Source organism: Muntiacus reevesi, chromosome X, assembly GCF_963930625.1.
Source record: "Muntiacus reevesi chromosome X, mMunRee1.1, whole genome shotgun sequence".
Classification (NCBI taxonomy): Eukaryota; Metazoa; Chordata; class Mammalia; order Artiodactyla; family Cervidae; genus Muntiacus; species Muntiacus reevesi.
In genome coordinates, this window is record NC_089271.1 from 28153250 (window position 1) to 28180682 (window position 27433).

At 36.0% G+C, this 27433-nt stretch overlaps 1 protein-coding gene and 1 non-coding gene across 2 annotated transcripts in view; both read left to right on the forward strand.

The window, feature by feature from the left end:
• IL1RAPL1 (interleukin 1 receptor accessory protein like 1) overlaps positions 1–27433 on the forward strand; it is a 757712-nt gene that overhangs the window by 572680 nt on the left and 157599 nt on the right. The window lies entirely within an intron of this gene.
• On the forward strand, positions 16490–16596 carry LOC136154877 (U6 spliceosomal RNA). The gene has a single exon (XR_010660583.1). It is a non-coding gene; the product is annotated as a U6 spliceosomal RNA (small nuclear RNA).

Genomic DNA, 27433 nt, shown 5'->3' on the forward strand with positions numbered 1-27433 from the left:
CTCAAATGAAAGTATTTAAGAGCAAAATAATATTATGCAGAGTTTTCTGATTATAAAAAGACAGATAGTTAGTGACTTTGGGGAGAATGATTGTATCTGTTAGCCATTGAATGAACATTTATAAGCCTAATACTCCTTGATGAATTTCCTTCTGTCTCATATTATTCTTGGGTATTTAGCTCATGAGGCTAAAGGAGAAGCTAATCAACATAAACATTTTATCACTGACATATATTTGGTGCCTTTCTGTTTCTTTAAAGGAAATGAAGTTGCTCTTTAATGTTTTGGTGAATTTATATGATTTCCTTGGGAAAGTTACCACTAGGATTCACCATGAATTACAGCAATATACTTAGTGCTATTCAGAAAACATTTCATCCCTTTCCCTGTTTCTGTAAAGGTTTATTTCCTTTTAATGTCTCTTTAATTCCCCTTATTTAAAGCCTAAGTCTCAAGCATTCATGGCTCTTATTACAGCCTATAAAATATATGCTTAATGCCATTATCCTTTCTAAAAATTGTCTTGAATCCTTACAGTTTAATCACATATCTTGTTTGTAGCTAAACTCAACAATATATGTAAATTGTTAGAACTTGGGTAAAACAAAATGATGAAAAATATTATATGGTATTGTGACTTTTTAGCAGTGGTTACATCACTTGTTTTATAGAATTATTTTATTTAACTTTTAAAGTTATATTTACACATCATCTTTAGTCTACTAAAATCAAACCAACGTTTAGATAGAGTATTTTTAAAATCAAGAACCTTGGTGCCATTCTTGGTTTTTCCTTTTTTCTCACCTCTGACACCTAATCCATCAGGTCCTATTGGTTGTGTCTCAAATTTGGCCCTGTACCTGTCCATAACTCTTCCATCACCATCTTATTCCAAGCTTCCTCACTCTTCTCTATAATCCATTCTCCACACAGCAGTGAAAGCCACTTCTGAAAAGTTAATTGGGTTGAACCACTTTCATACTTAAAACTGCACAATTATTTCCTGGAATCAAGTACAGACTAGTTGCTACACCAACAGGCCCCCCTCCTTCCTTCTCTGATCTCATCTCCTGTCACATCCCTTTCTGGTCACATACCAAGCTCTACTAGCATTTTGGCTCTTGTTGCTCTTTCAAATGCCACAAACCTCTTTCTCTGCTTCCTGAGTTCTGCCTTCTCATCCCTCAGGTCTAAGCTCAGATATCATCACTCCAAAGAAGTCTTCTGACCACCCAGCCCAAAGTAGCCCAAAGTCAATCCCTATCATAGCTCCCAATTCTGTTTATTTCATTTTAGTTAGCTACATCTGAAATCACCTGTTTATTTATTTGTTTCCTTATTATTCCATCTCCCCCTCCCCACAACTCCCTTCTAATTTCCAAGAGATTACGGTCCTTATCTTAGTACAATACTTCAGATCCTAGGTCATGATCTAACACACAGTTAATACTGTATATAGGTGTGCTGAATGGATAGTATATTAATGTGTCAAAATTCAGGGCATGTATTGAACAAGTTTGTTTTTTTTTTTGAAGCATTGATTCTCAAACATTTTTAATCTCATGAAACTGTCAAGTTATCTTACTCTTCAGGAACTCCCTCCCACAAAACTGACAGTGTTAGCAACCTTTTCTGTTCATTAGAAACACATTTCCTACCAGTGGAATTTAATTTTGGCAAAGAATTGAACAGGTCTTTAGTTATAGAAATCGTGCTCGAGTTGTCTTTCATCCTCACTTATTCCTGAAATCCCATATTTGGAGTTGGTTTTTCTTTTTTTGGTTTAAATTTTGATTCATGTTAACATAGAAATATTCCTGGAAGGATTAGCACTTTAAGCTAGTTCAACCATTTGAGTATAAGGTCTGAGGTGCTAAGAGGATGTTTTGAGAAGGAAGAAGGGCAAACATGAGAATACCAGGAAGCTGAGATTTAGGCAGAATGGAAACACCCAGAGGGTGGGAGCCACTCAGAAATTATCTTCCTGTAGAGCAGGCAGAGGTGTATCTTGCTGGCTCTGTCACTAAATGTGTAAATTTGGACATGTTATTCTGTCTTTATACGAAAAATTAAGAGACTCAGCTGGTGTTCTCTAAATAATTCCAGGTTGGCGATTCTATACTCAGTCATTTTTACCCATGATCAACACTACTTCTCATGTATAATGGGAAAAATAAAAGAGCTGATGTCATTAAAAACCAATATGGTTTCTGTAAATGCAATAACACAGGAAAAACAACAAAAGACCTTGAATTCAATTTTTGGCATTTTATTTCATTCCACATGTATTCATCGTGTTTCATTATGCATGTGTTCAGACATGAATGTATATGCATGTGCACATTCACAAAGCACATTGCCTCCTTCACTGAGAAATTACAACACTGTTATCCATCCAGAGGCACTGGCTCTGAGAAGTGAAATGGAAGATAGTTTTCTCTTATGCAGGAGCTTATAAGCCACTCCAATTTCTGATTTTCTTCATGATATTGCATTGTATTTTAGCAGTATTAGTTTGAGCCACAACGCGCACAACCATAAGAGGCTGAGAAGATTAACAAGAGATCATCTATTTCTTCCTTCAATTCAACTTCCTTTCAGACAACTCATCTTGGTGCTTCTCTTTTTTTAAATTACTTTCCTTCCTTTCAGCTAGCTACTCCCATGATTAATCTATGAGTATACGGTCCATTGTAATTGGTAATGTGATTGTTAACATGTAGTTGGTAATATGATTGTTGTTGTTGCTGCTGTTTAGTTGCTCAGTCATGTAAGACTCTTTGTGACCCCGTGGACTGTAGCCCGCCAGGCTCCTCTGTTCATGAGATATTCCAGGCAAGAATACTGGAGTGGGTTGACATTTTCTTCTCCAGGAGAGCTTTCCAACCCGGGGATCAAACCTGCATCTCCTGCATTGCAGGTGGATATTTTACTCCCTGAGCCTCCAGGCAATGTGATAACCATGAGCAATTACTGTTGCAATCATAAAAGACTTAATATTTTGTGAGTATTTTTATTCTCAATCAGTATCACAATTACACTTATTATATTATTATACTTAATACACTTATTGCTTATTGTATTTACAATAATCATCATGATCAAAAGTGATCCACTGATTCTTTCAGGAGGCACTCAATGCATAGTTGGGGAGTGAGTGAATAAATGTAATGTTGGAATTAAAATGCTTTCTAAACATTTCCACAAAACACTTCATTAAAAAACATGGGGCTGGGAAGAGCACAGGGTTGGAGGCTATGTACCAGAACAGTTATATCTTTTTTCCATCGCATGACATCCTGTCCTCATTAAAATACATATAATATGTAGCTATTGCTCCAAGAGGACCTGCTGTGTCCTGTTGAAATTACCCTTGCTAGTCTGTGGATTAACTAGCAGCAGGGGAGAAGAAAGCTTATGTTTGTTTGTACCTGTGTTTAAATGACTGAAAAACAGAAGTAGTAATGATTAACATTCTGCTTTTAAAAGTATAATTATAAATTTGACAAAGGAGCAGCTTTATTTTTAGTGTACTTCATCTGTGTGTTATGAATGGTATGTTCAGGTCATGCTTTTTTTTTGCATTCATTTTCCACTTTTGTGGAATTGGAGCAAACTCATCCAATGTATCAGTGAAATTTAAAACTGTACTTGAAAATGAAAGAAGGCATTATTTTTAAAGAGTGAGTATAAATAAATCATCAAAATTTTAATACTATTCCAAAAAGAGTTTATAAACATACTTACCTCAGTCTGTTTTTTCCCAAAGTAGATGCTTTAAATTTCAATTAGAAAAACTAACCAGACCAATGTGTCCATTCAGCAATTTTCAGGTTCGTAGAGCCAACTTTGTTAGAATCCTACATTTAGAGACAGGTGGTAGATTCATGGGTCTTCCCTGGTGGCTTAGACGGTAAAGAATCCGCCTGCAATGCAGGAGACCCGGGTTCAATCCATGGAAACCTGCCAGATTAACCAAATTCTGTCAAATGTACCAATACTTAGTCGCAAATAAGCACAAAAACTGCTACTGAGCTTAGGCCTTTAAGTCTTAATTCTCAATCTGTAGGAACTTCTAGTCACCATGATAAACGAGAGACATTCATCATGAGGACAATCAGCCCACTGTCCATTTAGATCAGAGGACAGAATCTTCCATGAAATAGAGTAGAGGGCAGACCAAAGAGAGTTTAGATGTAGACCTAGTGCACTTATCTGAAGGTATTAGTCTCCTAGTATTGCCAAAGACTTGTGCCTTATTCATGGTAAGGCCCATAAAATCTCCCTAGCTATCTGAACATCTTGAACACCACTTATTTCATCAATGAATAATTATTTTGAGCATGTCTTTTTTGAATTCATGAAACCTCTAGTGTAGCTTTTGATAATGATACTTGAAATTCTTATATAACCATTTTTAAAGTGTGAATTTTTATTAGGGAACCAAAAATGCTCTCCACCTTAGATATGAATCAAAGTTAATTTATAGATACATAATTCACAAGGAAGTGAATTTTTTTATTAGTGTAGCGTTTTAAATTTAATTGGAGGATAATTGCTCTACAATATTGTGTTAATTTTTGCTGTGTGCTGTGCTTAGTCACTCAGTCGTGTCCAACTCTTTGTGACCCCATGGACTGTAGCCCGCCAGGCTCCTCTGTCCATGGGATTCTCCAGGCAAGAATACTGGAGTGGGTTGCCATTCCCTCCTCCACGGGATCTTCCCATCCCAGGGATTGAACTCAGGTCTCCCACGTTGTAGGCAGATTCTTTACCATCTGAGCCATCAGGGAAGTGAATCAACTATAAGTATGCATATGTCCCCTCCCCCTTTAGTCCCCCTACAACCCCCCATCCCACCCCTCTAGGTCACCACAGCGTACCCAGCTGAGCTCCCTGCGCTATACAGCACCTCCCCACTAGCTATCTACTTTACACGTGGTAAATATGTCCATTTTTACCATGTCATTACTACTCCCTCAGTTCGTCCCACCTTCTCTTTCTCCCGTGTGAGAGAGTGTGACATGTGTCCACAAGTCAATCCTCCATGTGTGCATATTTATTCCTGCCCTGCAAATAAGTTCATCAGTTCCATCTATCTAGATTCTGGAAAGCTCTGGCCTCTGATATTCACATATGGTTCTTCGATATCCAAACCTCAAGTCATATGTCACACTGCTTTGAGACCTTCTCTACCACCTTCCCTCAGATATCTCAGCAAGACCCCCAGCCAGGCACTCTTTACATCCATACCTGCCTTCTATTCTCCAGAGTATTTTTCACCAACTAGAAGTTTCTTATTTGTGTTGGTTGCTTTTTGTCCTTGTACTGTAAATATAATATAAATTCAGTAAAATCAAGGATCTTGCCTCTTTCCCACTCTATTTCATATAATTTGGCACATAGTAGGAGTCCAATTTGTTGAATAAAGGAACGAGGACTCCCACCTGGAAAAGTTCTTCTTTTAAGAAAGGGAGAAGCTATGTGACTTTTTCCAGTGTGGTTGAGGTCCTTGGTAATATGCTGACTTGCGAGAGCTGTTCTGAGGGACCCAGAAAAGGGTCCAATTCTGACTATAGTAACTGCTCAAGGAGCCCCCAAAGCACCAGTAGGATCACTCTGAGTCTTCCCACTCCCTCAGCCCGCCCTCCTCATTCTTCTGTTTGATAAATCACTACAAGAGGAAGAAGCTGCTGCTGCTGCTAAGTTGCTTCAGTCGTGACCAACTCTGTGTGACCCCATAGACGGCAGCCCACCAGGCTCCGCCATCCCTGGGATTCTCCAGGCAAGAACACTGGAGTGGGCTCCCATTTCCTTCTCCAATGCATGAAAGTGAAAAATGAAAGTGAAGTTGCTCAATCATGCCCGACTCTTAGCGATCCCATGGACTGCAGCCTACCAGACTCCTCCACCCATGGGATTTTCCTGGCAAGAGTACTGGAGTGGGTTGCCATTGCCTTCTTGGCAAGAGGAAGAAGAATGGTATCATAGTCAATGACAATGATGGCCAGTGCTCATTTGCATATTTCCAATGAGAATCCAAAGCCACTGACTCAATCTCAGAACCCTGGAGCAGTGGTCCTTAAAGTGTGATCCTTGGACCAGCAGCATCACCACCACCTGGGAACTTGTTAGAGATGCTCATTCTAAGGACATGCAGAATCTGAAACTTTAATTCTGTTTGAGCAAGCCCTCTGCTAACATATGAGATCTCTTGTGCTAGGGGCAATACTGCCCAACCTCTGTTGCACTTTATGATCACCTGAGCCACCAGGAAAGCCCCTTATAGACACCTCAATTTGGTTCAGTCACTCAGTCGTGTCCGACTCTTTGCAATTCCATGGACTGCAGCACGCCAGGCTTCCCTGTCCATTACCAACTCCCAGAGAATACTCAAACTCATGTCCATTGAATCGGTGGTGCCATCCAACCATCTCATCCTCTGTCATCCCCTTCTCCTCTTGTCTTTGTTTCCCAGCACCAGCGTCTTTTCAAATGAGTCCGTTCTTCACATCAGGTGGCCAAAGTATTGGAGTTTCAGCTTCAGCATCAGTCCTTCCAATGAGTATTCAGGACTGATTTCCTTTAGGATGGACTGGTTGGATCTCCTTGCAGTCCAAGGGACTCTCGAGAGTCTTCTCCAATACCACAGTTCAAAAGCATCAGTTCTTCAGTGCTCAGCTTTCTTTATAGTCCAACTCTCACATGCATACATGACTACTGGAAAAACCATAGCTTTCACTAGACGGACCTTTGTAGGCAAAGTAATTTCTCTACTTTTTAATATGCTGTCTAGGTTGGTCATAGCTTTTCTTCCAAGGAGCAAGCGTCTTTTAATTCCATGGCTGCAGTTACCATCTGCAGTGATTTTGGAGCCCCCCCCCCCAAAAAAAAAATAGTCTGTCACTGTTTCCACTGTTTCCCCATCTATTTGCCATGAAGTGATGGGACCAGATGCCATGATCTTGGTGTTCTGAATGTTGAGTTTTAAGCCAGTTTTTTCAGTCTCCTCTTTCACTTTCATCAAGAGGCTCCTACCGAGAGCCACCTACCAAACTAAAATTTCTCATGCCTAGGCCTCTCTGCTAGAGGTTCTGACTTAATTGGTCTGTCATGGGCCAGGGCTCTGTGTTATTTTTAAGTTCTCCTAGGTGATGATGATAGATCTCCCAAGTTTAGAGCACTCCCCTAGTATGGGAGCAGGGTAATTTCTAAGGGTTTCTCTTAAGTACTTGGCAGAGGTTCTTCCTGGAAAGGAATATAATTTGGGATTCAAAAATTGTTTGCCTCACAATTTTACAGTAGGGAAGAGGGGAAATGACTTGGCCTAAAACACAGCATAAGCTTATAAATGCTAGTATTATATAGCCTCATCCAAAGCATCAATTCATAGGGAAGCATATTAAAGCAATGTAATGTTCAAAACCAAGTTCCGTGGTAAGCATCCGCTATAATAGAATGACTTATTCCAGAAGGGAAGTTTCATTTCAGGGAGCTTATCATGATATCAAATATGTTTTGAGTTAATGAAAACGCAGGAAGCACCAAGTTAATAGGGCAATTTTAAACCATAAAACCTAATTTAACTGCACTAAGAATGACAATGCTCCACACAAAGGAAGTTTCACAACCTGATTGATCAAATGGAGAATTACTAGGATGCTTTGTGGCATTTCTTTTGAAGAGGAAAAGTTGGCTGGGAGAGGCAGGCTTCTTTAGAATATGGTTATTTACTTCTTAATTAAACACAGAATGATTAAAAAGAGATTTCACTTTAGAAGGCCACAGAACTGCTTGTTTGATAAAATTGTTGTAAGCCTTGAGACTCATTTTCATTTTAGTATTAATTCCTTATGTTTGTTTCAAAAATATTTAAATAGAGGTTCTTCCAGTTCAGTTTATATATGGGTTTTTTAGTTGTTAGAAGTAAGAAAACATTTGAATGATGGGAGAAAATGTGTTTATTCTCATTAAAAAAAAAAAAACCCTATTTTGTATAATACTGAAACTATCCCTTTTGATATACATAACTATATTTTAGCTGCTTAATTTCAAATTGAATTATTTAGTTGAAAAATTAAAAGTCAATACTAATGAAACTGAGCTACTTGTTTTCCTCATTTTATGGATATTTTATAAAATATAAAACCAGCTGTTTCATTATAATTTTCCTGAATTGAATCTCCTTAAGGGCTCTGCTGAAATTATATTTGATCAATAGTTCTTTTAAAACTTCTATAAAATTTTCTTCTTAGCAGTATTCTCTTTACGTATAAAAACTGATACCACTGTTGTGTGTTAAGACTTACGTTAGATCTTCTTAGTTCATTAGAATCCCATATTATGGTTTCCAGAACCAATTAGGCCAACTACTAAACAATATAAAAAGTGTGCTGCATGCAACAAGCGGTGTGCTACAAGTGGTTCACTTTTCTAATTTTGTAATTAGTTTTGGAGCATAATACATTTAGAAAGGGTGAGTAGTTGAATTTAAGGTTAAAAGAGTTTAAATGAAATATTACAAATTTAGTTCCCCAGTCACACTAGGTACATTCCCGGTGTTCAGTTGCCATATGTGACTAGTGGTTACTGTATTGGACAAAATATGGAATACGTCCATCATCCCTGAGTTCTACTGAGCAGTGTTGGATAGGCCTGACTGTTAGAAATATTTTTTAAAAAGCATTGCTTTCTGGAATGTAATAGGATAATTGTAAGAATTCTTAAATAGAATCAAATGAAATATTCGATAAGGAAATATTATGCCACATATGGACTATTTCTTAAAGCTACTGACCCTCTAGAAGAAGAGCCCTGAGTGCATTGCATGCACCATTTCCTGTCAGAGTTGGTCGCTGTTGGACATCTCAGCTCTGTAACTAGGTCATAAGGGTTTTGAAGGCCACATCTTTTAACCAGTGTCCTCACAGCACTAGCACCCGGAAAGAGTGTTGTGCATAAAGGGGGCACTCAACGAATTATTGCTAAAAGCACCAAAGCAAGGTAAAGCAAGGAGAGACTCCTAAATAGTGACTGTGTACTTGAACACTAGTTTGTCTGCTGACCCAGTCCAGCACTCCACTGTATGGTCATGCTGAGCATTACTAAGCCATGTCCTCCCTCTGAGTCAGGTGCTTCATGGTAGAGTCACAAAAGCAATGTTCTCTCAACCACTCCCTGAGCTAGAAGTTACCTCCACCAATACAGAGCTCCTATTCCCCATCATAACCTCCTTACACTCAGTCTAGAACCAGCCACTGAACATATACTGGCTCACCCTGTTTCCCTGATTTAAGTATTCACCTTAAATTGCAATATGGCTACCTCCAAAAAGTTGACCCATCTTTAATTGTCTCTACTGCTTTCCTTATTATGGGAGATTGATACTCCAAACACACACACACACACACACACACACACACACACACACAACCACACGCTCACTCTCTCTCACATATACATAAAAGCAGTGATGAACTCTCTCCCAAAATCAGTAATATCATTTTATTTCAAAATATTCGCAATGTGTAAATTTCATAAGATGCTGACCTTTCATTTAAAATTTAATTTAAGAAAGATTCTTCAGAAAACAGTAATCTTTGAATGTTAGTTTAAAACTTTCAGAAGCACACACAAACAGCTTCATTTCTAGATTCAAGCAAGGCAAATATTTCCAAGTATTTTCTAATCTTTTTATGATTATTTAACTCAGAATAGCATATCTCTTTTCCCACTAGACTGTATGTATTGAAAAGGTACTGAGATTATTGCAAAAGCGGGTAGAATTGGAAATATTGACATGATTGTGGTCTGAAAATCTTCCCTTAGTACATCGAATGTGTTTTTGAGACAGATGTTTGGAGGACATGTTTTTTAGGGCGGAACCAGCAGAAGTGTAAAGCTATGGCTGGACACCTGTTAAGCCCTTCCGTGCCATCTGCTTATAGGAATGTACACATGACCTTAACATGCCTGCTACTTTTGGAGGTCATTTACTAGGGTTGAGACTATACCTCCCACAACCATGAGACTTAAAAAGAGATTTATCTCAGAAGGCAATGTTGTCTCTAAGCTTGAGTTTCATTTTATGAGCCGAGCTCAAAGTCCCTGACATTTAGAAACGAGAGTGTGTCAGTGTGAGGTTCTTTTGAATAATGCTTCTTGGTTTTATCAGCTTTGTAAAATGTTACTAAGTGCCAGTATTCAGTTTATGAAATGTTTTAACTGTTGAGAATGTAATGTTGACCAGAAAGGATAGAGTCTTTAGCTAAGATTGTTCAAAGATAGTTCAGTGAGTGACTGTTTTAAAAGTGGAATGGTGGTGGTGGTGTTTGATGGTTTTGAAGAGAGATAAAAGGATTCCTTAGTTGTTGTTTTAAGATAAATGTTCATTTTTATGTCGTTTAAAAGGTTTTATGTCATAACATTTTATGTTTGGAATTACAATGAATTAAGGAAATGTTTTTTAAAATATTCATTATTCATAGTTAAGAGAAATATAATTCTGCTATCTAAAAAGGAATTTAATGACTTCCAATATATCTTAATGTTAAACAGTTACATGATCATGAATAGTTCTTGGAAATTTTATGAATGAATATCCCAAGAATATGCATGTTTCTGTGTGTACAGATATGTTTGTCTGTGTTTGATTTAATGGAAGCCATGGACAAATTACTATCCTGTTTATTTGAATAACTTGCTCAGTGTAAGAATCACTGAAAGAAGGCATAGAAATGTTTAATAACTAGCTTTTAGTAGACTCATCAGAGAAGAATTGTGATAGAGGAACTGAGACTTTAAAAAGCAAGCTTGGTAATGTCCTAGATTGGTCTATATGAGAAAGAAAAAATTAATTTATCTTTTAAAATTATAATAACATTAACAGCAATAAAACACACCAATGATTCTGAAACTACCTGAGGTCAAGTACCAGGTTTTTCTGTTTTGTTTTGCTTTCATTTCCAGTTCCTTAAGGACCAATACTTCAGTAAAAAAAAAAAAAAATCATAAAAATCAATAACTAGAAATGGTAATTTTTTTTAAGAAAACAAAGTCATACAAAAATAGCCAAGGATTTTTATTGTTTCATTCAGAAGATGTTATCAGAATGCTGTAAAAGTTGTTAAATGCTTACCTTCACTTTATATACTTCTTTATGGAAGAACAATAAAAACAATTTGTAGACTAGCTCTGGTCTGTGGCCACATTTTAAATAGAACTGCTCTACAGCACCGTGTATTAAACAGAGTACATGGGTATATTCTCAGGGAGTTATGAAATACCTGCAGAAAAATAGTATATATTTATATATTAGGTATATCATATTTCATTTTGTTGATAATATTAAAAATAGTATAAGTGCATTCTTTATTATCTGGCTGACCAGAAAGTACCAATGCATGATATAGGTGTTCACATCTGTGTTTGTGTTTTCAATCAAGTCGGCCACAAGTAATATTCTAAATGTCAAGGTCTGATGAATAAAGACAAGAGGATAAATAAAGAATGTGATATTTTGGAGAGTCACTTTTATTAAATGGGAAATCTGGGCCTTGAATCAAAGTATTTTAATTCCAACTTTAATGTGCTTTATTTTAGTTTTAATACAAATGCATGCCATAAATGAATTGATTTATGGGAGTCTTTAATTTTGAAGCCGATTTTATCACTTCATACCATATGAGAAAGTAGTAAAACCAGACCGTTAATTCCACTGTTTTTCTATCACAACGTACATAACATTTTCCCCTGTATTACCTTTATTTGTATAATTGCACATTTTAATGCAAAAGTAGAAGCCAATAATCAAATATTTGTGAAATCCATCTTTGACTCAATGAGGAAGCATATTAAATGTAAATATTAGAGGCATGGCCCATATTCTCGAGGTTTTTAATTTTCCTTCTTTTTGGGGGGTATGTAGGCCAAGAAGAGTTACAAGCATGTAAATGCAGAATAAGATCTTATTTATCAGTAGCCCAACTTATGTATTAATATTTCATAACTAAATATACAAGGAATTCAGAGAAGAGGAGGCTCAAGCTCAATTTGAGCTGGCTTCGTCAATGGTAGCCTCATCAAGGAGCCTGACCAAACTTCAGTATGAATTGTGTTTCTCTCCTTTTAAAAAAAAAAACATAAATGTACAGTTGACCCTTAAACAACACAGGTTTGAACTGATCAGATTCACTTATACAGAGATTTTTTTTCAATAAATATGTACGACAGTGCTACACGGTCTGTGGTTGGTTGAATCTGTGGATGCAGAACCAGGGACATGTAGGATTCACTGTAAAGTTATATACTAATTATTGACTCTGTGAAGGGTCAGCACCCCTAACCCCTGCCTTGTTCACAGGTCAACTGTATATTATGGCTACTTGAATAATTTTCTAACACTGAACATCTGAATATTAGTTGTGATGTAAAAAATAAACTAAAAACTTTTGTAGGTCCCACTAATTTAGTAATGAAGTGAAGTCGCTCAGTCATGTCTGACCCTTTGCGACCCCATGGACTGTAGCCTACCAGGCTTCTCTGTCCATGGGATTTTCCAGGCAAGAGTACTGGAGTGGGTTGCCATTTCCTCCTCCAGGGGATCTTCCCGACCCAGGGATCGAACCCGAGTCTCCTACATTGCAGGCAGACGCTTTACCCTCTGAGCCACCAGGGGAACAATAATTTAGTAATAAAGACTCTGACAATTAGTTATTTTCCTTAATGATTGCAGAAAACTGAATATTATTTAAATCACAAATCTTTTATTTGTAGATGAGTTTTCAGTATTTCTACTTTTTATATAATGTCATCTCCCAATGACAAAATATTACTTAGTGAAGGATTTGAGATCATATTAAAGTTATTGAACATTCATTGCAATGGTACATGGTGAAATATGCACTTCCATTTGTGTAATATGTCAGTCACCATTTCACCTTGACAAAGGGAACAGCAGTAAACATTTATCAATGAAGAATTCCCAGGGTCACATTGTAGCAGATGAGTTGGGACTGATATAGCTTCCCCAAATGTCCCATTAAAATAGCTACACATAAACATGTGCTGGTGTGCAATGTGTTGTGCTTGTGTAAATGTTTCTATTTAGGGAACTGTCCAGCATTAGTACTAAAAATACTCCACTTACTTTGTGCATATGCCAGGCCTGAGTAAATCGTTTCTCATTGGATAAAGGGTCTATACTAACTTTTCTAAATGGTATCTATTAAAATTGTTCTATCTTATAAGAGAAAGGTAAAATTTTCCTGAAGGTTCAAAGTAGCAACATTTTTCTGACAATATGTTCCCACTAAAAGAGGTGAAAAGTTTAGAAGATATCTAGGTGTCCTCAAAAAGAAGTAAGAATACATGATCACAATTAATTAAAAAAACTGGGAACCCTGGGGATAAAATTTAATGATGAAGAGCAGAGGTGCAAAAGAACCTGTTAAAACAAGAAAGGAATGAGAGGAAAATCAAATGCAATGAGGAATCTAAAAACTGCATTTAAAGGTATTATAATATGAAATGACAGAGAAAGCTGAACAAATTGTATCAATGAAGCAATGTCTCCAGAATACAAAGTGAAATAAAAATATATGAGAATGAATGAGTTGTAGGGGGCAGAAAATAGATATATAACCTCATAAATACATCTGATTTAGATGAAGAAACCATAAAATCAAAAAGTGGTCAGTATATTTGCAACAAATAATTACAAAGACACGATAATGGGAGTGATGTAGTCTAGGAACACGGCCGGCCGCAGTTCCTGAAGCAGTCTAATGACCTAACTTCAGTGCTGTTTTTTCATAATCAGAGGCATTCTTGCCCCTCCAGGGACCCACCCAATGGGCTAGGCAAAAGTCATGCCTATGGGCACCCCTGGTAATAGGTCCCAAGACATGACTGTTCCCTGAAGCAGACCTGAACATGCAGAAGAAAACTCAGTGACCCCAAGACAAGTCATTTGAAATTATCCAGTTGGTTAAAAAGAGTGAAAAACAATGAAAAAACCTACATGACTTATCGACCACCATCAGGATAACCAGTATATGCATTAAGGGAGCAGAAAAAGGAACAGAGAATGAGAAAGGGTCGGAAAGCTTATTTAAAGAAATAATGAGGAACATTTTCCAAAATCTGGAGAAGGAAATGAACATTCAGTTCCATAATGTTCAGAGAATCTCTAGTAGGCTGAACTCAAGACAACTTCAGTGAGACACTGAGACACATTATATTGTCAACAATCTAAGACAGACTTCCAGTTTCTGATTCCACACGTAAGGAACTTGGAGGATGCCCCTCCATCGTCACAGCAACTAAAAAGCTGAACAAACTGAAAAACCAACAGCTCTTGGGTCCACCAGAGAGATGAAGAAAGAATAAAGACACAGACAAGGAAATACAAAAGAGTCATGGCTCACCAGAGCAAAAACTCATGAATAATAACTGCTACAGAAAACAGTGCTGGGTAGGAAAACCTGAACTATAACTAACAAGAAGTTATCTTTTCTGACCACAGTGGTATGAAACTAGAAGTTAATAACAGGAGAAAAGATAGGAAATTCACAATTATGTGAAAAGTAAACAACACACTCCTGAAAAACCAATGGAGCAAAAAAGAGACGTGAAATTAGGCAATACTTGAGATGATTAATCATACACTGAAGAGATATTTGCACTCCCATGTTCATTGCAGCATTAGCCATAATAACCAAGATATGACAACAACCTAAGTGTCCATCGTGAGATGAGTGGATAAAGAAAATTATACACATACACACTGGATGATTATTCAGATGTAATAAAGAAATCCTGCTAATTGCAACAAATGGATGAACCTGGAGAACATTATGCTAAGTGAAATAATCCAAAGAAAGACAAATACGGTATGAGCTTATTGCATGATCTCATTATGTGGAATCTAAAAAAGTCAGATTCACAGAAGCAAATAGTAGAATGGTGGTTGCCAGAGCTGGGGAGTGGGGGAAATGAGGAGATATTGTTCAAAGACTACAAACTTTCAGTTATATAGGATGAATAAATCCTGTTGTTCAGGTCGTTCAGTCATGTCTGACACTTTGCGACCCCATGGACAAGCATGCCAGGCTTCCCTGTCCTTCACTATCTCCCGGAGCTTACTCAAACTCATGTCCATTGAGTTGGTGATGCCATCCAACCATCTCATCCTCTGTCGTCCCCTTCTCCTTCTTCTTGTCTGACAAAATGTGGTCCACTGGAGAAGGGAATGGCAAGCCACTTCAGCATTCTTGCCTTGAGAACCCCATGAACAGTATGAATAAATCCTGGAGAAGTATTATATACATCATGATGACTGTAGTTAATAATATTCTATTGTGTACTTGGAATTTGCTAAGATAGTGTATCTTAAGTGTTAGCTCAAGAAACAGGTAACCATGCAAGGTGACAGAGAAGGCAATGGCACCCCACTCCAGTACTCTTGCCTGGAAAATCCCATGGATGGAGGAGCCTGGTAGGTTGCAGTCCATGGGGTCGCTAAGAGTAGGACACGACTGAGCGATTTCACTTTCACTTTTCACTTTCATGCATTGGAGAAGGAAATGGCAACCCACTCCAGTGTTCTCGCCTGGAGAATCCCAGGGATGGGGGAGCCTGATGGGCTGCCATCTATGGGGTCGCACAGAGTCAGACACGACTGAAGGGACTTAGCAGCAGCAGCAGCAGTATGCAAGGTGATATATGTTAATTAGCTTGATTGTGGTAATCATTTCACAGTATATATGTTTATCAAAACATCATGGGAACTTTCCTGGAGGTCCAAAGGTTAAGATTTTGCCTTCCAATGCAGGGGAGGCAGGTTCAATCCCTGGTCTGGGAGCTAAGGTCCCACATGCCTCATGGTCAAAAAACTAAAACATAAAACAGAAACAGTATTGTAACAAATACAATAAAGACTTTAAAAATAGTCCACAATTAAAAAAAAAAAAACCTTAAAGAATAATGTTGTACACATAAAATACATACAAGTTTTATTTATCAATTATGTCACAGTAAAGACGGGAGGAAAATATGGGTCTAACTTAACTCATCTTAATATGAGTAGACAAGTCAATGGATAGGACAAATGACCCTGAATTAAATAAATAAAAATATAAGTATTAATATATACACAGACACACATATATAGAGACATACATATATGTGTGTGTTTTTATATAATAATTTAAGGAGCTTATATGAAAAATGAAACCATAAGACATGTGGAAAAGTTACTGGTTAATGAGTCTCAAGATAGATAACAATTTTCCATGATTTTTTTTTTTATTAAAAAAGAAGAGAGATGGTACTCCCAAGAGAAAAGATTTTGACTACATTAAAAAGAACAAAATCAAAAGATAAAAAACTTAATGACTAGCTAGGTTAAGTATATTCAGCAGGCATGAAGGGATTGAATTTCTAATACAAAAATTGTTCTGTAAATCGACTTTTGAAAAGCAGCAAAGCTATGCTCGCTTCAGCAGCACATATACTAAAATTGGAATGATACAGAGGAGATTAGCATGGCCCCTGTGCAAGGATGACATGCAAATTTTTGAAGCCTTCCATATTTTTATGAAAGAGAAGAACCTAAAACCCAGATTACTGTACCCAGCAAGGACCTCATTCGAATATGAAGGAGAAATCAAAAGCTTTACAGACAAGCAAAAGCTCAGATAAGCACCACCAAACCAGCTCTTCAACAAATGCTAAAGGATCTTCTCTAGATAAGAAACACAGAAAAGGTTTATAAACTCAAACCCAAAACAACAAACTAAATGGCAATGGGATCATACATATCAATAATTACCTTAAATGTGAATGGGTTGAATGCCCCAACCAAGAGACAAACACTGGCTGAATGGATACAAAAACAAGACCCCTATATATGGTGTCTACAAGAGACCCACCTCAAAACAAGGGACACATACAGACTGAAAGTGAAGGGCTGGAGAAAGATATTTCATGCAAATAGAGACCAAAAGAAAGCAGGAGTTGCAATACTCATATCAGATAAAATAGACCTTAAAATAAAGGCTGTGAAAGGAGACAAAGAAGGACACTATGTTATTCTTTAAGGTGTTTTTTTTTTAATTGATCAAAGGATCAATCCAAGAAGAAGATATAACAATTATAAATATATATGCACCCAACATAACACCACAATATGTAAGGCAAATGCTAACAAGTATGATAGGGGAAATTAACAGTAACACAATAACAGTGGGAGACTTTAATACACCACTCACACCTATGAATAGATCAACTAAAAGGAAAATTAGCAAGGAAACACAAACTTTAAATGATACAGTGGTCCAGTTAGACTTAATTGATATCTATAGGACATTTCACCCTAAAACAATGAATTTCACCTTTTTCTCAAGTGCACATGGAACCTTCTCCAGGATAGATCACATCCTGGACTATAAATCCAGCCTTGGTAAATTCAAGAAAATTGAAATCATCTCAAGCATCTTTTCTGATCACAATGCAGTAAGATTAGATGTCAACTACAGGGAAAAAAAACTATTAAAAATACAAACACATGGAGGCTAAATAACACACTTCTGAATAACCAACAAATCACAGAAGAAATCAAAAAAGAAATCAAAATATGCATAGAAATGAATGAAAATGAAAACAAAATAACCCAAAACCTATGGGATTCAGTAAAAGAAGTGTTAAGGGGAAGGTTCATAGCAATACAAGCCTACCTCAAGAAACAGGAGAGAAATCAAATAAATAACCTAATTCTATACCTAAAGCAACTAGAAAGATAAGAAATGAAGCACCACAGGGTTAGTAGAAGGAAAGAAATCAAAAATTAGGGCAGAAATATATGCAAAAGAAACAAAGGTGACCATAGCCAAAATCAACAAAGCTAAAAACTGGTTGTTTGAGAAGATAAATAAAATAGACAAACCATTAGCCAAACTCATCAAAAAAAAAAGGGAGAAGAGTCAAATCAACAAAATTAGAAATGAAAATGGAAAGATCACAACAGACAACACAGAAATCCAAAGGATCGTAAGAGACTACTATCAGCAACTATATACCAATAAAATGGACAACTTGGAAGAAACTAACAAATTCTTAGAAAAGTGTAACTTTCCAAAACTGAACCAGGAAGAAATAGAAAATCTTAACAGACCCATCACAAGCACAGAAATTGAAACTGTAATCAGAAATCTTCCAACAAACAAAAGCCCAGGACCAGATGGTTTCACAGCTGAATTCTACCAAAAATTTAGAGAAGAGCTAACATCTATCCTTCTCAAACTCTTCCAGAAATTTGCAGAGGAAGGTAAACTTCCAAACTCATTCTACAAGGCCACCATCACCCTAATACCAATACCAGACAAAGATGCCACAAAAATAGTAAACTACAGGCCAATATCACTGATGAACATAGATGCAAAAATCCTTAACAAAATTCTAGCAAACAGAATCCAACAACATATTAAAAAGATCATACATCATGACCAAGTGGGCTTTATAGAAAGATGGTAACGATGGCCCTATATGCAGGGCAGAAGAAGAGACGCAGAAGTACACAACAGACTTTTGAACTCTGTGGGAGAAGGTGAGGGTGGGATGTTTCGAAAGAACAGCATGTATACTATCTGTGGTGAAACAGACCACCAGCCCAGGTGGGATGCAAGAGTCAAGTGCTCAGGCCTGGTGGGCTGGGAAGACCCAGAGGAATCGGGTGGAGAGGGAGGTGGGATGGGGGACCGGGATGGGGAATACGTGTAACTCTATGGCTGATTCATATCAATGTATGACAAAACCCACTGAAAAATAAAAAAGAAAAAAAGAAAAAAAAATGCAAGGATTCTTTAATATCCACAAATCAATCAGTGTAATACACCACATTAACAAATTGAAAAATAAAAAACATATGATTATCTCAATAGATGCATAGAAAGCCTTTGACAAAATTCAACATCCATTTATGATAAAAACCCTCCAGAAAGCAGGCATAGAATGAACATACCTCAACATAATAAAAGCCATATATGATAAACTCATAGCAAACATTATCCTCAATGATAAAAAATTGAAAGCATTTCCCCTAAAGTCAAGAACAAGACAAGAGTGTCCACTCTCATGACTACTATTCAACATAGTTTTGGAAGTTTTAGTCACAGCAATCAGAGCAGAAAAAGAAATAAAAGGAATTTAGATTGGAAAAGAAGAAGTGAAACTCTCACTGTTTGCAGATGACATGATCCTCTACATAGAAAACCCTAAAGACTCTACCAGAAAATTACTAGAGCTAATCAACGAATATAGTAAAGTTACAGGATATAAAATTAACACATAGAAATCCCTTGCATTCCTATACACTAACAATGAGAAAACAGAAAGAGAAATTAAGGAAACAATCCCATTCACCATTACAACGATAAGAATAGAATACTTAGGAATAAATCTACCTTATAAAAAAGATCTATGTATAGAAAATTATAAAACACTGATGAAAGAAATCAAAAAGGACACAAATAGATGGAGAAATATACCATGTTTATGGATTGGAAGAATCAATATTGTCAAAATGACTATACTACCCAAAACAATCTATAGATTCAGTGCAATCCCTATCAAGTGACCAAAGGTACTTTTCAGAGAACTAGAACAAATAATTTCACAATTTGAAAGGAAGTACAAAAAACCTCGAATAGCCAAAGCAATCTTGAGAAAGAAGAATGGAACTGGAGGAATCAACCTGCCTGACTTTAGGATATACTACAAGGTAACAGTCATCAAGACAGCATGGTACTGGCACAAAGACAGAAACATAGATCAATGGAACAAAATAGAAAGCCCAGAGATAAATCCACGCACCTATGGACACCTTATCTTTGACAAAGGAGGCAAGAATATACAATGGAGAAAAGACAATCTCTTTAACAAGTGGTGCTGGGAAAACTGGTCAACCATTTGTAAAAGAATGAAACTGGAACACTTTCTAACACCATGCACAAAAATAAACTCAAAATGGATTAAAGATCTAAATGTAAGACCAGGAACTATAAAAATCCTAGTGGAAAACATAGGCAGAACACTCTCTGACATAAATCAGAGCAGGATCCTCTATGACCCACCTCCCAGAATAATGGAAATAAAAGCAAAAATAAACAAATGGGACCTAATTAAACTTAAAAGCGTTTGTACAACAAAGGAAACTATAAGCAAAGTGAAAAGACAGCCTTCAGAATGGGAGAAAATAATAGCAAATGAAGCACTGACAATTAATTAATCTCAAAAATATGCAAGCAACTCCTGCAACTCAATTCCAGAAAAATAAACGACCCAATCAAAAAATGGGCCAAAGAACTAAACAGACATTTCTCCAAAGAAGACATACAGATGGCTAACAAACACATGAAAAGATGCTCAACATCACTCATTATCAGAGAAATGCAAATCAAAACCACAATGAGGTCCCATCTCACACTGGTCAGAATGGCTGCTATCAAAAAATCTGCAAACAATAAATCCTGGAGAGGGTGCAGAGAAAAAGGAACCCTCTTACACTGTTGGTGGGCCCACTGTTGGTAGGCCAACTAACACAGCTGCTATGGAGAACAGTGTGGAGATTCCTTTAAAAACTGGAAATAGAACTGCCATACAACCCAGCAATTCCCACTGCTGGGCATACACACTGAGGAAACCAGAATGGAAAGAGACACGTGTACCCCAATATTCATCGCAGCACTGTTTACAATAGCCAGAACATGGAAGCAACCTAGATGTCCATCAGCAGATGTATGGATAATAAAGCTGTGGCACATACACACAATGGAATATTACTCAGCTATTAGAAAGAAGGCATTTGAATCAATTCTAATGAGGTGGTTGAAAGTAGAACCTATTATACAGAACCAAGTAAGTCAGAAAGAAAAACACCAATACAGTATATTAATGCATATATATGGAATTTAGAAAGATGGTAATGATGACCATATATGCGAGACAGCAAAAGAGACACATATGTAAAGAAGAGACTTTTGGACTCTGTGGGAAAAGGCAAGGGTGGAATAATTTGAGAGAATAGCATTGAAACATGTATATTATCATATGTGAAACAGATCGCCAGTCCAGGTTCAATGCATGAGACAGGGTGCTCAGGGCTGTTGCACTGGAATGACCCTGAGGGATGGGATGAGGGGGGAGGTGGGAGGGAGGGTCAGGATGGGGAACACATGTACACCCGTGATGGATTCATGTCAATGTATGGCAAAAAACACCAGAATATTGTAAATAGCCTCCAATGAAAATAAATTTTAAAAAAAAGAAAAGAAAAGCAGCAAAGCACATAATTGAACAGGTTAAAAAATGATACGAATAAATGAAATGGTCAAGAAATTTATGGACTGTTTTCAACATCATGAATAATTTGGTAATCAAAGATATGCCAATCAAAATAAGATTATAATTTTTCCTGATAGTATTATCAAAAGTTTTGTAAGATAGACACCTTCATATCCTGCTGCTAAGAGTAAGATTAGTAAAACTTTTGTGCAACACCTACAGGGAATTTTAGGTCTAAAAATTCACATACATGATCTAACAATTAAAATACTGGGAATTTACCCTTAAGAAATTAATTAGATTCTTACAAAGACTTATGTAATAGGAGCTTTGTCACAGTGGTATTTATAGTAGCAAAAATTTAAATAACCCAAATCACAAACAATAGAGTAATTATGCCATGATCATTCAATGAAAATTTAAGATACCTTAATAGTATGTTGTATGGTAATTTACTTTTTTCCAATAAGTGAGCTGTCCCTTTTTTTTGGATTAGGATTTTTTTTTAATATGATCTCACGTACAATCTTAACATAGGAGATAAAAGCAACATTGTATTAGGGTAATACTTAATCATTACTAATCTTTTAAAATTTATAGAGTAGCAATAAGGCTCATCATATTATTGTCAGTAATGCTCCATGTGTGTTTGAAAAGCTTTTGTGTTCTGAAATTTTTGGATAGATTAGCTCAAGCTAGTTGGTTGCATATCTCAAATGTTATATATTGTGCTAATTTTTCTTTTTGTTTTTGCCTGCTGTATCTATCAGTTGGTAGGAGGAATTTTGAAAACATTTACTCACTGGCCTCTTTGTGTATTTGTCTTCACAATCTGTCAAGTTTTAAAACATTATGTATTTTGACAGTCTATTTTGAGATGCATAGTTTTATAGTCTCAGTATGTATTCTAGATATGTCTTTCTGATAAGGTGAAATTCTTACTATTGTATGGTGGCCTTCTTTATATCTAATAATATCTTTTCATTAAAGTCTATTTCATGTATTATTAATATTGGCAGGCCAGCTTCATTTTGTTTGTATTTGCTATATATGAATATTTTATATACCATTTTGTGCACTTTTAATTTAGATGTGCCACTTATGAAGACACTTAGTTGGATTTGAGTTTTCTGTTCCTGTCTGAAAATCTTTGTTAACTAGAATTTTTAGTTCATTTTTAATTGGTATTTACTGGAAAAAATGAACAGATTCTTTGAAAAGTTCAATCTTCCAAGACTGAACCAGGAAGAAATAGAAATTATGAACAACCCAATTACAAGCACTGAAACTGAAGCTGTGATCAAAAATCTCCCAAGAAAACAAAAGTCCAGGACCAGATGGCTTCACAGGAGAATTCTATCAAACATTTAGAAAAGAGCTAATGCCTTCTCCTTCTAAACTCTTTCAAAAAACTGCAAAGGAAGACTTCCAAACTCATTCTACGAGGCCACCATCACCCTGTTACCAAAACCGAACAAAGGCAACATAATAAAAGAAAACTACAGGCCAATATCATTGATGAACATAGATGCAAAAATCCTCAACAAAATTTTAGCAAACAGAATTCAGCAACACATCAAAAAGTTCACACACCATTATCAAGTTGGGTTTATTCCAGGAATGCAAGGATTCTTCAGTATATGCAAATCAATCAATGTGATACACCATATTAAAAAACTGAAAGATAAAAACCATATGATAATCTCAATAGGTGCAGAAAAAGCCTTTGACAAAATTCAGCACACATTTATGATTAAAACTCTTCAAAAAAATGGGCACAGAAGGAACCTATCTCAACATAGTAAAGGCCATATATGATAAGCCTACAGCAAACATTTTTAATTGGTATTTGGAATCATCTCTACCATATTTTGTGCTTTCTATTTACCCGACATTTTTTATGTATCATTTTCCCTGACTTTTTGCCTTCTTTCATACTGACTGAGTTTAGAAGTTTTATACTTTATCTCTGTTCTTTCCATTATATCCTAGAAAATTTGCATATACACTTAATTTAGGGAAGTTTACTCTTAGCTATGTTTTTATTCTCCATCAGAAAAAAAGTAAAAACTTTGGAAGACTTTATTTCTGCTGCTTTTCTCAACTTTTCTTATTGCTGCTCAGTATCTTAGACTTATTTTAATCATGAAATGTGCATTGTTATTGCTTTATACAGACAATATTTTTTTAGGTAGGCACTAGACTGGAAGTTCCATGAAGGCAGGAATTTTCTTTGTGGTGGTTATTCTTTGCTATACTTCAAGTACTTAAAACAAGGCCTACCACATAGTCATTACTCATAAATAATTGTTGAATCTGTTGATTGAATATACTTAAGTATTTAACTTATTTTTTTGCATCATGCCTTCCTACATCCCTCTGTAATCATTTTATTAGTGTCTGAAGATTAATTCTTTATACTTTGCTTCAGTGAGGGTTAACTGCTACCAAATTCAGTCTGTTGTCTAAAATGTTTGTATTTTTCATTCATGAAAGGTACATTTAGTTCTAAATTCTTTTCAGCACAGTGAAATATTATTCCACAGGTTTTTGACTTCCATTGCTGACTCTGAATTTGTTTGTAAGGTTCCATGTAAGTAATCTTGAAGGTACTTTGTCTCTTCTCTATTTTAAAAGTTTCCTCTTTATATTTAATTTCATATAATTTCATTATACATACCCTTCAGAGGATTTCCTTTTATTTATCCTTTCTGATAGTCATTAGTGTTCACGAATCTGAAAATTGCTATCTTTCATCTGTTATGAAAATTCTCAGATGTTATCACTTCAGATATAGGTCAGTCCCATTCTTTCATTCTTTTCCTCTTCTTATGGAACTCTGCTTAGAATAAGACATATCTTCTTACATTCTCCATATCTCCAACCCTATTTTATATTTTCCATGTTTTTGGTTTTCTTCTGCATTGTAGAATATATCTTTAAATCTAAATTTCAAATCACTAATTATTTCTTTAGCAGTTTGTAATCAGCCATTAACCTAAACATTCAATTATTCAATCATTTTTATATTCAATGATAATATTTTTATTTCTGAAAGTTATAGTATTTTCATTTCCAAATCTACTTTGTCATTTTCCATAGTCTCTTGCCTCTTATTCATATATTCACCCCTTCCTTTTCTTTTCATAGCATGTTAAACATATTTTATACTCAGTCTTTAATGATTCAAATATCCCAGTAATTTGTTAGAAGTTGTTATCTATATTTTCTTCTGGTTCTCAATATGCTGCCTGGGAAGGGCTTCATGATGGAATGTTGAGTAAGTAAAATAATACACAACCTAATTGTTCACCTTATGATAACCGTTTTATAAACATTCAAAGACAGAGAAGACAAACCAAAATATTTGCAATTGTTAGTTGCCTTAGGAAAGTGGAATTACAGGTAATTTTTATTTTCTGTTTTATGCTTATATACATAGTCCATATTCTCTACCATGAATATGCTTTCACTTCTCTCATAAAAAATATTTTAGAAAATGACTCAAAGAACTTTCCCAAATAATTCCTTTTATCTTTCAATAAGATGACTTTTTAAAGAATTCTCTGTTAGAGGATTTCAAGCAGGTCAAGAAAATTGTTCCAAACTGCTGAGAGTCTTATGGTGAATGTGACAAGGTTATATTCCAACTTTTGACATGTTCATCATTAACGTTTCACTGGTCCCTGGCCTGTCTGAATGAAGAGATGAATTCATTAGAGATGGGTAAATAAAAAAGTGATTTTCTCTCTAAATTAATATAATGACACACTTTCATGATGAATTTTCTAAATCATTTCAGGTTATACCTTCCTCTCTGTGAGTTCAATTATCTTTGTCATAAAAAGCTTTTTTTCCACAGACAACCTTTACCCATTTTTCATAGCCTAATTTAACTATAAAGCTGTTAACATCCCATTTTAAAGCTGATGATAAATTGCCTTTTAACCTATTTGAAATTTTTGAAATTAGGTGGTATAATATTCATAGATATAACCTTACCAATTATGAGGAGAAAAAAATGAAAACATAAATATGGCTTTAACCTTGAAACCTGACAGGCGTTTGGATAAGAAAGAGATGAGCCTTTTCATGTATTTAAATTTGTCTAGACTCATAGCCCTGTGTGTCCCTGTTATAATTAGACCTTCTTAACATTTGTCTCCTACTAAATGTGTGGGAAACATGTTTCCTATTGTTGGTGACTCAATAAGAGAATTGCATAATCTAACAAAGTTTCAATAATAAAGAAAATTAGCATTAGCATTTCCTGGTTATTTGTATATATGCTTCACACCTTTTTCTTTGTAAGTAATCAAAATAGTGTGAAAATTCAGACTGAGGCTTAGAACAACAGTGTCTCTTACCCCAAGTCTCTTAGAAAAGGTCCCTAAAATTAATCACAGTGGGCACCGTATCTTATATTTTAAATTAATACCTTCTAATACCTTTTTAATTATACCATGCCATCTACTAACCAAATCCGTTATTCTGACATAAAATAGTAAGCAACTTATAAAACCATAAGAGGAATATCTTTTTAAAAATTAATCTGTTTGGGGCTTTTATCTGTTTGAGCCATTATTTTCTAGCATTTTAACAATTCACGTGTATTCCAACTATCAATGATGCATTTTTGTACACTATTTTTTAAAAAGGGCTTTTAATGTGTCTCTTTTTTCCTCCTTTTTCTGACATTTGCTTCTACTGCATGGTTTTTGTTGTATTTAACACTAAGCAGGTGTCTTAGGAAGTAATCCAATATCATCTTGTAAATGAAGTTCTGCAGTACCCTGTATGATAATATCATTTATCCTTCTGTCTTATAACCAAGAACTTAGTGTGAGGGGTTTTATTATAGTCATTTATTCTCTCTCTGTCTCTGTCTCTGTCTCTCTCTCTCTCTCTCTCTCTGGCACATTTGAGAACATTAAAGCCCCAATCAGGTATTTCAATTCCTACATGCCATATCAAGTATAGTTTGGGAACAGTGGGAGCATAGGACACATTGTCCATTTCTTCCTCTTTGCTTGGTGCACAGTATCTTTTGGCTTGAATGGAGTCTTCTATTTCCTGCACCATTAGCCTAACATTCACTTCAGTTTCAGGGGTCCTTTAGCCTGCTTTGGTGGTACCAGCCTATCGGCCTCATAGATTATAATGCATCTCACAGTACGTATTTCTTGGTTGTCCCTGAATAATGTGGCTGATGAAGTTACACTTGCTTACCAATTTTGTAGAAATACTTCCCAGTTGATCTGCACTGTACCTATGGTTCATTTCCCTGGATTGGCAAAACCCTTAACTGGAAGGAGTGTGAGATAGAATGCGTTTTCTTAGCACATTCTTGATAGCAAGTTGGCTCTAAATGTGCTGATGCATATAGTGTATTTCTACACTGATGTCTCTATGGGAAATCCCATTTAATTTGAGTTACAAGTAGCAAAGATAACAGTAATAGCATAAATGCAAACTTCTCAGAACTTTTAGAGAACAAAAAATTTAGATGATTCCTAAGAATTAAGGTACTTTTGGCTACAAGTAACAGAAATTGATTCCAACTGACTAAAAAAACTAAAGAACAAAAGATCTCACTTGACTGGAAAGAAGTTCAGTAGTGGAGTGGGCTTCAGGGCAGAGGGATTCAGCAAGATCATCAAGGGCCCCAGTGCTTTCTATCCCTCTGTTTGTAATTTCAAGTGTGGCTTTATCCTCTGTGTAGCAGGATGACTGCTGCAGTCCTCAGCATCATATCTACATCCAGTAATATCCAGGGGACATTCCTATGGCTATCTCATAGGGGCAAGGAATTTTCCTTTTCTCACTGAAAGAATTCCCATTCAGGTCAAAGTGGAAACATATGCTTGTTCCAGAACCAATCATAGGCAAGATTACTCTTGAAAGAGTCCCTTCCTAAAATTGGGGTGAGTTCAGTTTCCCTTGAGACCTGTGGCTACATGGAATTAAGGATATATCTAATTGAAATTGAGTTTCTAAGATACAAAAAAAGTGGATAAATGAATGCTAAATAGGCAAAAATAGTCTCCACTACCTGGTTGTATCATTAACATTGGACCCTGAAAAAATATAGAGG